Here is a 12,580-nt window from a genome sequence, read left to right on the forward strand (position 1 = left end):
GGAATTTTTTCACTTAGTATATAATAAATTTGGCAAAAAATAGAGTCAATGCCCGATCTCTGAATATAAGCAGGTTTGGGCCAGGTTAGTACTTGGATGAGAGACCGCCTAGGAATACCAGGTGCTTTAAGCTTTTGGGGTTTCTTTCCTACTTTTATAATGTACTGGCGAGTAGATTGGCTGATCTTTAAATAGCCTTCTCTTTGCAGCAGTCTTCGCTTATGGCCATACCAGCCTGGCTATGCCCGATCTTGTCTGATCTCGGAAGCTAAGCAGGTTTGGGCCTGGTTAGTGCCTGGATGGGAGACCGCCTGGGAATACCAGGTACTCTAAGCTTTTTGAAATTTTTCACTTAGTATATAATAATTTTGCCAAAAAATAGAGTCAATGCCCGATCTCTGAATATAAGCAGGTTTGCGCCAGGTTAGTACATGGATGGGAGACTGCCTGGGAATATCAGGTGCTTTAAATTTTTGGATATTTTTCACGAATTATATAATATCTTGCAAAAAAAAAAAAAAAAAAAAGAGTCAATGCCCGATCTCTGAATCTTAGCAGGTTTAGGTCTGGTTAGTACTTGGATGAGAGACCGCCAAGGAATACCAGGTGCTTTAAGCTTTTGGAATTTTTTCACTTAGTATATAATAAATTTGGCAAAAAATAGAGTCAATGCCCGATCTCTGAATATAAGCAGGTTTGGGCCAGGTTAGTACATGGATGGGAGACTGCCTGGGAATACCAGGTGCTTTAAATTTTTGGATATTTTTCACAAATTATATAATAATCTTGCAAAAAAAAAAAAAAAAAAGAGTCAATGCCCGATCTCTGAATCTTAGCAGGTTTAGGTCTGGTTAGTACTTGGATGAGAGACCGCCAAGGAATACCAGGTGCTTTAAGCTTTTGGAATTTTTTCACTTAGTATATAATAAATTTGGCAAAAAATAGAGTCAATGCCCGATCTCTGAATATAAGCAGGTTTGGGCCAGGTTAGTACATGGATGGGAGACTGCCTGGGAATACCAGGTGCTTTAAATTTTTGGATATTTTTCACGAATTATATAATAATCTTGCAAAAAAAAAAAAAAAAGAAGTCAATGCCCGATCTCTGAATCTTAGCAGGTTAAGGTCTGGTTAGTACTTGAATGATAGACCGCCAAGGAATACCAGGTGCTTTAAGCTTTTGGAATTTTTTCACTTAGTATATAATAAATTTGGCAAAAAATAGAGTCAATGCCCGATCTCTGAATATAAGCAGGTTTGGGCCAGGTTAGTACTTGGATGAGAGACCGCCTAGGAATACCAGGTGCTTTAAGCTTTTGGGGTTTCTTTCCTACTTTTATAATGTACTGGCGAGTAGATTGGCTGATCTTTAAATAGCCTTCTCTTTGCAGCAGTCTTCGCTTATGGCCATACCAGCCTGGCTATGCCCGATCTTGTCTGATCTCGGAAGCTAAGCAGGTTTGGGCCTGGTTAGTGCCTGGATGGGAGACCGCCTGGGAATACCAGGTACTCTAAGCTTTTTGAAATTTTTCACTTAGTATATAATAATTTTGCCAAAAAATAGAGTCAATGCCCGATCTCTGAATATAAGCAGGTTTGCGCCAGGTTAGTACATGGATGGGAGACTGCCTGGGAATATCAGGTGCTTTAAATTTTTGGATATTTTTCACGAATTATATAATAATCTTGCAAAAAAAAAAAAAAAAAGAGTCAATGCCCGATCTCTGAATCTTAGCAGGTTTAGGTCTGGTTAGTACTTGGATGAGAGACCGCCAAGGAATACCAGGTGCTTTAAGCTTTTGGAATTTTTTCACTTAGTATATAATAAATTTGGCAAAAAATAGAGTCAATGCCCGATCTCTGAATATAAGCAGGTTTGGGCCAGGTTAGTACATGGATGGGAGACTGCCTGGGAATACCAGGTGCTTTAAATTTTTGGATATTTTTCACGAATTATATAATAATCTTGCAAAAAAAAAAAAAAAAGAAGTCAATGCCCGATCTCTGAATCTTAGCAGGTTAAGGTCTGGTTAGTACTTGAATGATAGACCGCCAAGGAATACCAGGTGCTTTAAGCTTTTGGAATTTTTTCACTTAGTATATAATAAATTTGGCAAAAAATAGAGTCAATGCCCGATCTCTGAATATAAGCAGGTTTGGGCCAGGTTAGTACTTGGATGAGAGACCGCCTAGGAATACCAGGTGCTTTAAGCTTTTGGGGTTTCTTTCCTACTTTTATAATGTACTGGCGAGTAGATTGGCTGATCTTTAAATAGCCTTCTCTTTGCAGCAGTCTTCGCTTATGGCCATACCAGCCTGGCTATGCCCGATCTTGTCTGATCTCGGAAGCTAAGCAGGTTTGGGCCTGGTTAGTGCCTGGATGGGAGACCGCCTGGGAATACCAGGTACTCTAAGCTTTTTGAAATTTTTCACTTAGTATATAATAATTTTGCCAAAAAATAGAGTCAATGCCCGATCTCTGAATATAAGCAGGTTTGCGCCAGGTTAGTACATGGATGGGAGACTGCCTGGGAATATCAGGTGCTTTAAATTTTTGGATATTTTTCACGAATTATATAATAATCTTGCAAAAAAAAAAAAAAAAAAGAGTCAATGCCCGATCTCTGAATCTTAGCAGGTTTAGGTCTGGTTAGTACTTGGATGAGAGACCGCCAAGGAATACCAGGTGCTTTAAGCTTTTGGAATTTTTTCACTTAGTATATAATAAATTTGGCAAAAAATAGAGTCAATGCCCGATCTCTGAATATAAGCAGGTTTGGGCCAGGTTAGTACATGGATGGGAGACTGCCTGGGAATACCAGGTGCTTTAAATTTTTGGATATTTTTCACGAATTATATAATAATCTTGCAAAAAAAAAAAAAAAAAAAGAGTCAATGCCCGATCTCTGAATCTTAGCAGGTTTAGGTCTGGTTAGTACTTGGATGAGAGACCGCCAAGGAATACCAGGTGCTTTAAGCTTTTGGAATTTTTTCACTTAGTATATAATAAATTTGGCAAAAAATAGAGTCAATGCCCGATCTCTGAATATAAGCAGGTTTGGGCCAGGTTAGTACATGGATGGGAGACTGCCTGGGAATACCAGGTGCTTTAAATTTTTGGATATTTTTCACAATTATATAATAATCTTGCAAAAAAAAAAAAAAAAGAGTCAATGCCCGATCTCTGAATCTTAGCAGGTTTAGGTCTGGTTAGTACTTGGATGAGAGACCGCCAAGGAATACCAGGTGCTTTAAGCTTTTGGAATTTTTTCACTTAGTATATAATAAATTTGGCAAAAAATAGAGTCAATGCCCGATCTCTGAATATAAGCAGGTTTGGGCCAGGTTAGTACATGGATGGGAGACTGCCTGGGAATACCAGGTGCTTTAAATTTTTGGATATTTTTCACGAATTATATAATAATCTTGCAAAAAAAAAAAAAAAAGAAGAAGTCAATGCCCGATCTCTGAATCTTAGCAGGTTAAGGTCTGGTTAGTACTTGAATGATAGACCGCCAAGGAATACCAGGTGCTTTAAGCTTTTGGAATTTTTTCACTTAGTATATAATAAATTTGGCAAAAAATAGAGTCAATGCCCGATCTCTGAATATAAGCAGGTTTGGGCCAGGTTAGTACTTGGATGAGAGACCGCCTAGGAATACCAGGTGCTTTAAGCTTTTGGGGTTTCTTTCCTACTTTTATAATGTACTGGCGAGTAGATTGGCTGATCTTTAAATAGCCTTCTCTTTGCAGCAGTCTTCGCTTATGGCCATACCAGCCTGGCTATGCCCGATCTTGTCTGATCTCGGAAGCTAAGCAGGTTTGGGCCTGGTTAGTGCCTGGATGGGAGACCGCCTGGGAATACCAGGTACTCTAAGCTTTTTGAAATTTTTCACTTAGTATATAATAATTTTGCCAAAAAATAGAGTCAATGCCCGATCTCTGAATATAAGCAGGTTTGCGCCAGGTTAGTACATGGATGGGAGACTGCCTGGGAATATCAGGTGCTTTAAATTTTTGGATATTTTTCACGAATTATATAATATTCTTGCAAAAAAAAAAAAAAAAAAAGAGTCAATGCCCGATCTCTGAATCTTAGCAGGTTTAGGTCTGGTTAGTACTTGGATGAGAGACCGCCAAGGAATACCAGGTGCTTTAAGCTTTTGGAATTTTTTCACTTAGTATATAATAAATTTGGCAAAAAATAGAGTCAATGCCCGATCTCTGAATATAAGCAGGTTTGGGCCAGGTTAGTACATGGATGGGAGACTGCCTGGGAATACCAGGTGCTTTAAATTTTTGGATATTTTTCACAAATTATATAATAATCTTGCAAAAAAAAAAAAAAAAAAAGAGTCAATGCCCGATCTCTGAATCTTAGCAGGTTTAGGTCTGGTTAGTACTTGGATGAGAGACCGCCAAGGAATACCAGGTGCTTTAAGCTTTTGGAATTTTTTCACTTAGTATATAATAAATTTGGCAAAAAATAGAGTCAATGCCCGATCTCTGAATATAAGCAGGTTTGGGCCAGGTTAGTACATGGATGGGAGACTGCCTGGGAATACCAGGTGCTTTAAATTTTTGGATATTTTTCACGAATTATATAATAATCTTGCAAAAAAAAAAAAAAGAAGAAGTCAATGCCCGATCTCTGAATCTTAGCAGGTTAAGGTCTGGTTAGTACTTGAATGATAGACCGCCAAGGAATACCAGGTGCTTTAAGCTTTTGGAATTTTTTCACTTAGTATATAATAAATTTGGCAAAAAATAGAGTCAATGCCCGATCTCTGAATATAAGCAGGTTTGGGCCAGGTTAGTACTTGGATGAGAGACCGCCTAGGAATACCAGGTGCTTTAAGCTTTTGGGGTTTCTTTCCTACTTTTATAATGTACTGGCGAGTAGATTGGCTGATCTTTAAATAGCCTTCTCTTTGCAGCAGTCTTCGCTTATGGCCATACCAGCCTGGCTATGCCCGATCTTGTCTGATCTCGGAAGCTAAGCAGGTTTGGGCCTGGTTAGTGCCTGGATGGGAGACCGCCTGGGAATGCCAGGTACTCTAAGCTATTTTGAAATTTTTCACTTAGTATATAATAATTTTGCCAAAAAATAGAGTCAATGCCCGATCTCTGAATATAAGCAGGTTTGCGCCAGGTTAGTACATGGATGGGAGACTGCCTGGGAATATCAGGTGCTTTAAATTTTTGGATATTTTTCACGAATTATATAATAATCTTGCAAAAAAAAAAAAAAAAAAAAAGAGTCAATGCCCGATCTCTGAATCTTAGCAGGTTTAGGTCTGGTTAGTACTTGGATGAGAGACCGCCAAGGAATACCAGGTGCTTTAAGCTTTTGGAATTTTTTCACTTAGTATATAATAAATTTGGCAAAAAATAGAGTCAATGCCCGATCTCTGAATATAAGCAGGTTTGGGCCAGGTTAGTACATGGATGGGAGACTGCCTGGGAATACCAGGTGCTTTAAATTTTTGGATATTTTTCACAAATTATATAATAATCTTGCAAAAAAAAAAAAAAAAAGAAGAAGTCAATGCCCGATCTCTGAATCTTAGCAGTTTAAGGTCTGGTTAGTACTTGAATGATAGACCGCCAAGGAATACCAGGTGCTTTAAGCTTTTGGAATTTTTTCACTTAGTATATAATAAATTTGGCAAAAAATAGAGTCAATGCCCGATCTCTGAATATAAGCAGGTTTGGGCCAGGTTAGTACTTGGATGAGAGACCGCCTAGGAATACCAGGTGCTTTAAGCTTTTGGGGTTTCTTTCCTACTTTTATAATGTACTGGCGAGTAGATTGGCTGATCTTTAAATAGCCTTCTCTTTGCAGCAGTCTTCGCTTATGGCCATACCAGCCTGGCTATGCCCGATCTTGTCTGATCTCGTAAGCTAAGCAGGTTTGGGCCTGGTTAGTGCCTGGATGGGAGACCGCCTGGGAATACCAGGTACTGTAAGCTTTTTGAAATTTTTCACTTAGTATATAATAATTTTGCCAAAAAATAGAGTCAATGCCCGATCTCTGAATATAAGCAGGTTTGCGCCAGGTTAGTACATGGATGGGAGACTGCCTGGGAATATCAGGTGCTTTAAATTTTTGGATATTTTTCACGAATTATATAATAATCTTGCAAAAAAAAAAAAAAAAAAAAGAGTCAATGCCCGATCTCTGAATCTTAGCAGGTTTAGGTCTGGTTAGTACTTGGATGAGAGACCGCCAAGGAATACCAGGTGCTTTAAGCTTTTGGAATTTTTTCACTTAGTATATAATAAATTTGGCAAAAAATAGAGTCAATGCCCGATCTCTGAATATAAGCAGGTTTGGGCCAGGTTAGTACATGGATGGGAGACTGCCTGGGAATACCAGGTGCTTTAAATTTTTGGATATTTTTCACAAATTATATAATAATCTTGCAAAAAAAAAAAAAAAAGAGGTCAATGCCCGATCTCTGAATCTTAGCAGGTTTAGGTCTGGTTAGTACTTGGATGAGAGACCGCCAAGGAATACCAGGTGCTTTAAGCTTTTGGAATTTTTTCACTTAGTATATAATAAATTTGGCAAAAAATAGAGTCAATGCCCGATCTCTGAATATAAGCAGGTTTGGGCCAGGTTAGTACATGGATGGGAGACTGCCTGGGAATACCAGGTGCTTTAAATTTTGGATATTTTTTCACGAATTATATAATAATCTTGCAAAAAAAAAAAAAAAAGAAGTCAATGCCCGATCTCTGAATCTTAGCAGGTTAAGGTCTGGTTAGTACTTGAATGATAGACCGCCAAGGAATACCAGGTGCTTTAAGCTTTTTGGAATTTTTTCACTTAGTATATAATAAATTTGGCAAAAAATAGAGTCAATGCCCGATCTCTGAAATAAGCAGGTTTGGGCCAGGTTAGTACTTGGATGAGAGACCGCCTAGGAATACCAGGTGCTTTAAGCTTTTGGGGTTTCTTTCCTACTTTATAATGTACTGGCGAGTAGATTGGCTGATCTTTAAATAGCCTTCTCTTTGCAGCAGTCTTCGCTTATGGCCATACCAGCCTGGCTATGCCCGATCTTGTCTGATCTCGTAAGCTAAGCAGGTTTGGCCTGGTTAGCCTGGATGGGAGACCGCCTGGGAATACCAGGTACTCTAAGCTTTTGAAATTTTTCACTTAGTATATAATAATTTTGCCAAAAAATAGAGTCAATGCCCGATCTCTGAATATAAGCAGGTTTGCGCCAGGTTAGTACATGGATGGGAGACTGCCTGGGAATATCAGGTGCTTTAAATTTTTGGATATTTTTCACGAATTATATAATATCTTGCCAAAAAAAAAAAAAAAAAAGAGTCAATGCCCGATCTCTGAATCTTAGCAGGTTTAGGTCTGGTTAGTACTTGGATGAGAGACCGCCAAGGAATACCAGGTGCTTTAAGCTTTTGGAATTTTTTCACTTAGTATATAATAAATTTGGCAAAAAATAGAGTCAATGCCCGATCTCTGAATATAAGCAGGTTTGGGCCAGGTTAGTACATGGATGGGAGACTGCCTGGGAATACCAGGTGCTTTAAATTTTTGGATATTTTTCACAAATTATATAATAATCTTGCAAAAAAAAAAAAAAAAAGAGTCAATGCCCGATCTCTGAATCTTAGCAGGTTTAGGTCTGGTTAGTACTTGGATGAAGACCGCCAAGGAATACCAGGTGCTTTAAGCTTTTGGAATTTTTTCACTTAGTATATAATAAATTTGGCAAAAAATAGAGTCAATGCCCGATCTCTGAATATAAGCAGGTTTGGGCCAGGTTAGTACATGGATGGGAGACTGCCTGGGAATACCAGGTGCTTTAAATTTTGGATATTTTTCACGAATTATATAATAATCTTGCAAAAAAAAAAAAAAAGAAGAAGTCAATGCCCGATCTCTGAATCTTAGCAGGTTAAGGTCTGGTTAGTACTTGAATGATAGACCGCCAAGGAATACCAGGTGCTTTAAGCTTTTGGAATTTTTTCACTTAGTATATAATAAATTTGGCAAAAAATAGAGTCAATGCCCGATCTCTGAATATAAGCAGGTTTGGGCCAGGTTAGTACTTGGATGAGAGACCGCCTAGGAATACCAGGTGCTTTAAGCTTTTGGGGTTTCTTTCCTACTTTTATAATGTACTGGCGAGTAGATTGGCTGATCTTTAAATAGCCTTCTCTTTGCAGCAGTCTTCGCTTATGGCCATACCAGCCTGGCTATGCCCGATCTTGTCTGATCTCGGAAGCTAAGCAGGTTTGGGCCTGGTTAGTGCCTGGATGGGAGACCGCCTGGGAATACCAGGTACTGTAAGCTTTTTGAAATTTTTCACTTAGTATATAATAATTTTGCCAAAAAATAGAGTCAATGCCCGATCTCTGAATATAAGCAGGTTTGCGCCAGGTTAGTACATGGATGGGAGACTGCCTGGGAATATCAGGTGCTTTAAATTTTTGGATATTTTTCACGAATTATATAATAATCTTGCAAAAAAAAAAAAAAAAAAAAGAGTCAATGCCCGATCTCTGAATCTTAGCAGGTTTAGGTCTGGTTAGTACTTGGATGAGAGAGACCGCCAAGGAATACCAGGTGCTTTAAGCTTTTGGAATTTTTTCACTTAGTATATAATAAATTTGGCAAAAAATAGAGTCAATGCCCGATCTCTGAATATAAGCAGGTTTGGCCAGGTTAGTACATGGATGGGAGACTGCCTGGGAATACCAGGTGCTTTAAATTTTTGGATATTTTTCACAAATTATATAATAATCTTGCAAAAAAAAAAAAAAAAAGAGTCAATGCCCGATCTCTGAATCTTAGCAGGTTTAGGTCTGGTTAGTACTTGGATGAGAGACCGCCAAGGAATACCAGGTGCTTTAAGCTTTTGGAATTTTTTCACTTAGTATATAATAAATTTGGCAAAAAATAGAGTCAATGCCCGATCTCTGAATATAAGCAGGTTTGGGCCAGGTTAGTACATGGATGGGAGACTGCCTGGGAATACCAGGTGCTTTAAATTTTGGATATTTTTCACGAATTATTATATAATAATCTTGCAAAAAAAAAAAAAAAGAAGTCAATGCCCGATCTCTGAATCTTAGCAGGTTAAGGTCTGGTTAGTACTTGAATGATAGACCGCCAAGGAATACCAGGTGCTTTAAGCTTTTGGAATTTTTTCACTTAGTATATAATAAATTTGCAAAAAATAGAGTCAATGCCCGATCTCTGAATATAAGCAGGTTTGGGCCAGGTTAGTACTTGGATGAGAGACCGCCTAGGAATACCAGGTGCTTTAAGCTTTTGGGGTTTCTTTCCTACTTTTATAATGTACTGGCGAGTAGATTGGCTGATCTTTAAATAGCCTTCTCTTTGCAGCAGTCTTCGCTTATGGCCATACCAGCCTGGCTATGCCCGATCTTGTCTGATCTCGGAAGCTAAGCAGGTTTGGGCCTGGTTAGTGCCTGGATGGGAGACCGCCTGGAATACCAGGTACTCTAAGCTATTTTGAAATTTTTCACTTAGTATATAATAATTTTGCCAAAAAATAGAGTCAATGCCCGATCTCTGAATATAAGCAGGTTTGCGCCAGGTTAGTACATGGATGGGAGACTGCCTGGGAATATCAGGTGCTTTAAATTTTTGGATTTTTTCACGAATTATATAATAATCTTGCAAAAAAAAAAAAAAAAAAAAAGAGTCAATGCCCGATCTCTGAATCTTAGCAGGTTTAGGTCTGGTTAGTACTTGGATGAGAGACCGCCAAGGAATACCAGGTGCTTTAAGCTTTTGGAATTTTTTCACTTAGTATATAATAAATTTGGCAAAAAATAGAGTCAATGCCCGATCTCTGAATATAAGCAGGTTTGGGCCAGGTTAGTACATGGATGGGAGACTGCCTGGGAATACCAGGTGCTTTAAATTTTTGGATATTTTTCACGAATTATATAATAATCTTGCAAAAAAAAAAAAAAAAGAGTCAATGCCCGATCTCTGAATCTTAGCAGGTTTAGGTCTGGTTAGTACTTGGATGAGAGACCGCCAAGGAATACCAGGTGCTTTAAGCTTTTGGAATTTTTTCACTTAGTATATAATAAATTTGGCAAAAAATAGAGTCAATGCCCGATCTCTGAATATAAGCAGGTTTGGGCCAGGTTAGTACATGGATGGGAGACTGCCTGGGAATACCAGGTGCTTTAAATTTTTGGATATTTTTCACGAATTATATAATAATCTTGCAAAAAAAAAAAAAAAAAAAGTCAATGCCCGATCTCTGAATCTTAGCAGGTTAAGGTCTGGTTAGTACTTGAATGATAGACCGCCAAGGAATACCAGGTGCTTTAAGCTTTTGGAATTTTTTCACTTAGTATATAATAAATTTGGCAAAAAATAGAGTCAATGCCCGATCTCTGAATATAAGCAGGTTTGGGCCAGGTTAGTACTTGGATGAGAGACCGCCTAGGAATACCAGGTGCTTTAAGCTTTTGGGGTTTCTTTCCTACTTTTATAATGTACTGGCGAGTAGATTGGCTGATCTTTAAATAGCCTTCTCTTTGCAGCAGTCTTCGCTTATGGCCATACCAGCCTGGCTATGCCCGATCTTGTCTGATCTCGAAGCTAAGCAGGTTTGGGCCTGGTTAGTGCCTGGATGGGAGACCGCCTGGGAATACCAGGTACTCTAAGCTTTTTTGAAATTTTTCACTTAGTATATAATAATTTGCCAAAAAATAGAGTCAATGCCCGATCTCTGAATATAAGCAGGTTTGCGCCAGGTTAGTACATGGATGGGAGACTGCCTGGGAATATCAGGTGCTTTAAATTTTTGGATATTTTTCACGAATTATATAATAATCTTGCAAAAAAAAAAAAAAAGAGTCAATGCCCGATCTCTGAATCTTAGCAGGTTTAGGTCTGGTTAGTACTTGGATGAGAGACCGCCAAGGAATACCAGGTGCTTTAAGCTTTTGGAATTTTTTCACTTAGTATATAATAAATTTGGCAAAAAATAGAGTCAATGCCCGATCTCTGAATATAAGCAGGTTTGGGCCAGGTTAGTACATGGATGGGAGACTGCCTGGGAATACCAGGTGCTTTAAATTTTTGGATATTTTTCACGAATTATATAATAATCTTGCAAAAAAAAAAAAAAAAGAAGTCAATGCCCGATCTCTGAATCTTAGCAGGTTAAGGTCTGGTTAGTACTTGAATGATAGACCGCCAAGGAATACCAGGTGCTTTAAGCTTTTGGAATTTTTTCACTTAGTATATAATAAATTTGGCAAAAAATAGAGTCAATGCCCGATCTCTGAATATAAGCAGGTTTGGGCCAGGTTAGTACTTGGATGAGAGACCGCCTAGGAATACCAGGTGCTTTAAGCTTTTGGGTTTCTTTCCTACTTTATAATGTACTGGCGAGTAGATTGGCTGATCTTTAAATAGCCTTCTCTTTGCAGCAGTCTTCGCTTATGGCCATACCAGCCTGGCTATGCCCGATCTTGTCTGATCTCGGAAGCTAAGCAGGTTTGGGCCTGGTTAGTGCCTGGATGGGAGACCGCCTGGGAATGCCAGGTACTCTAAGCTATTTTGAAATTTTTCACTTAGTATATAATAATTTTGCCAAAAAATAGAGTCAATGCCCGATCTCTGAATATAAGCAGGTTTGCGCCAGGTTAGTACATGGATGGGAGACTGCCTGGGAATATCAGGTGCTTTAAATTTTGGATATTTTTCACGAATTATATAATAATCTTGCAAAAAAAAAAAAAAAAAAGAGTCAATGCCCGATCTCTGAATCTTAGCAGGTTTAGGTCTGGTTAGTACTTGGATGAGAGACCGCCAAGGAATACCAGGTGCTTTAAGCTTTTGGAATTTTTTCACTTAGTATATAATAAATTTGGCAAAAAATAGAGTCAATGCCCGATCTCTGAATATAAGCAGGTTTGGGCCAGGTTAGTACATGGATGGGAGACTGCCTGGGAATACCAGGTGCTTTAAATTTTTGGATATTTTTCACAAATTATATAATAATCTTGCAAAAAAAAAAAAAAAAAAAAAGAGTCAATGCCCGATCTCTGAATCTTAGCAGGTTAGGTCTGGTTAGTACTTGGATGAGAGACCGCCAAGGAATACCAGGTGCTTTAAGCTTTTGGAATTTTTTCACTTAGTATATAATAAATTTGGCAAAAAATAGAGTCAATGCCCGATCTCTGAATATAAGCAGGTTTGGGCCAGGTTAGTACATGGATGGAGACTGCCTGGGAATACCAGGTGCTTTAAATTTTGGATATTTTTCACAAATTATATAATAATCTTGCAAAAAAAAAAAAAAATAGAGTCAATGCCCGATCTCTGAATCTTAGCAGGTTTAGGTCTGGTTAGTACTTGGATGATAGACCGCCAAGGAATACCAGGTGCTTTAAGCTTTTGGAATTTTTCACTTAGTATATAATAAATTTGGCAAAAAATAGAGTCAATGCCCGATCTCTGAATATAAGCAGGTTTGGGCCAGGTTAGTACATGGATGGGAGGACTGCCTGGGAATACCAGGTGCTTTAAATTTTTGGATATTTTTTC

The 12,580-nt window shown here is 38.3% G+C and overlaps 1 non-coding gene and 10 pseudogenes across 1 annotated transcript; all 11 read left to right on the top strand.

Annotated features, from left to right (window-relative positions):
• The first annotated feature begins 217 nt into the window (after positions 1–217).
• On the top strand, positions 218–336 carry LOC113086529 (uncharacterized; annotated as a pseudogene).
• Positions 337–1,399: 1,063 nt separating this feature from the next.
• LOC113086499 (uncharacterized) lies at positions 1,400–1,518 on the top strand (annotated as a pseudogene).
• Positions 1,519–2,298: 780 nt separating this feature from the next.
• Positions 2,299–2,417, top strand: LOC113086500 (uncharacterized; annotated as a pseudogene).
• A 1,344-nt stretch (positions 2,418–3,761) lies between these two features.
• LOC113086501 (uncharacterized) lies at positions 3,762–3,880 on the top strand (annotated as a pseudogene).
• A 1,065-nt stretch (positions 3,881–4,945) lies between these two features.
• On the top strand, positions 4,946–5,064 carry LOC113086511 (uncharacterized; annotated as a pseudogene).
• A 789-nt stretch (positions 5,065–5,853) lies between these two features.
• On the top strand, positions 5,854–5,972 carry LOC113086506 (uncharacterized; annotated as a pseudogene).
• Positions 5,973–7,034: 1,062 nt separating this feature from the next.
• On the top strand, positions 7,035–7,150 carry LOC113086527 (uncharacterized; annotated as a pseudogene).
• Positions 7,151–8,210: 1,060 nt separating this feature from the next.
• On the top strand, positions 8,211–8,329 carry LOC113086498 (5S ribosomal RNA). Its single transcript, XR_003284903.1, has one exon. It is a non-coding gene; the product is annotated as a 5S ribosomal RNA (ribosomal RNA).
• A 1,064-nt stretch (positions 8,330–9,393) lies between these two features.
• LOC113086519 (uncharacterized) lies at positions 9,394–9,511 on the top strand (annotated as a pseudogene).
• Positions 9,512–10,574: 1,063 nt separating this feature from the next.
• Positions 10,575–10,692, top strand: LOC113086526 (uncharacterized; annotated as a pseudogene).
• A 776-nt stretch (positions 10,693–11,468) lies between these two features.
• Positions 11,469–11,587, top strand: LOC113086512 (uncharacterized; annotated as a pseudogene).
• The last annotated feature ends 993 nt before the right edge of the window (positions 11,588–12,580 follow it).

Source organism: Carassius auratus, unplaced genomic scaffold (genome assembly GCF_003368295.1).
Source record: "Carassius auratus strain Wakin unplaced genomic scaffold, ASM336829v1 scaf_tig00043284, whole genome shotgun sequence".
NCBI lineage: Eukaryota > Metazoa > Chordata > Actinopteri > Cypriniformes > Cyprinidae > Carassius > Carassius auratus.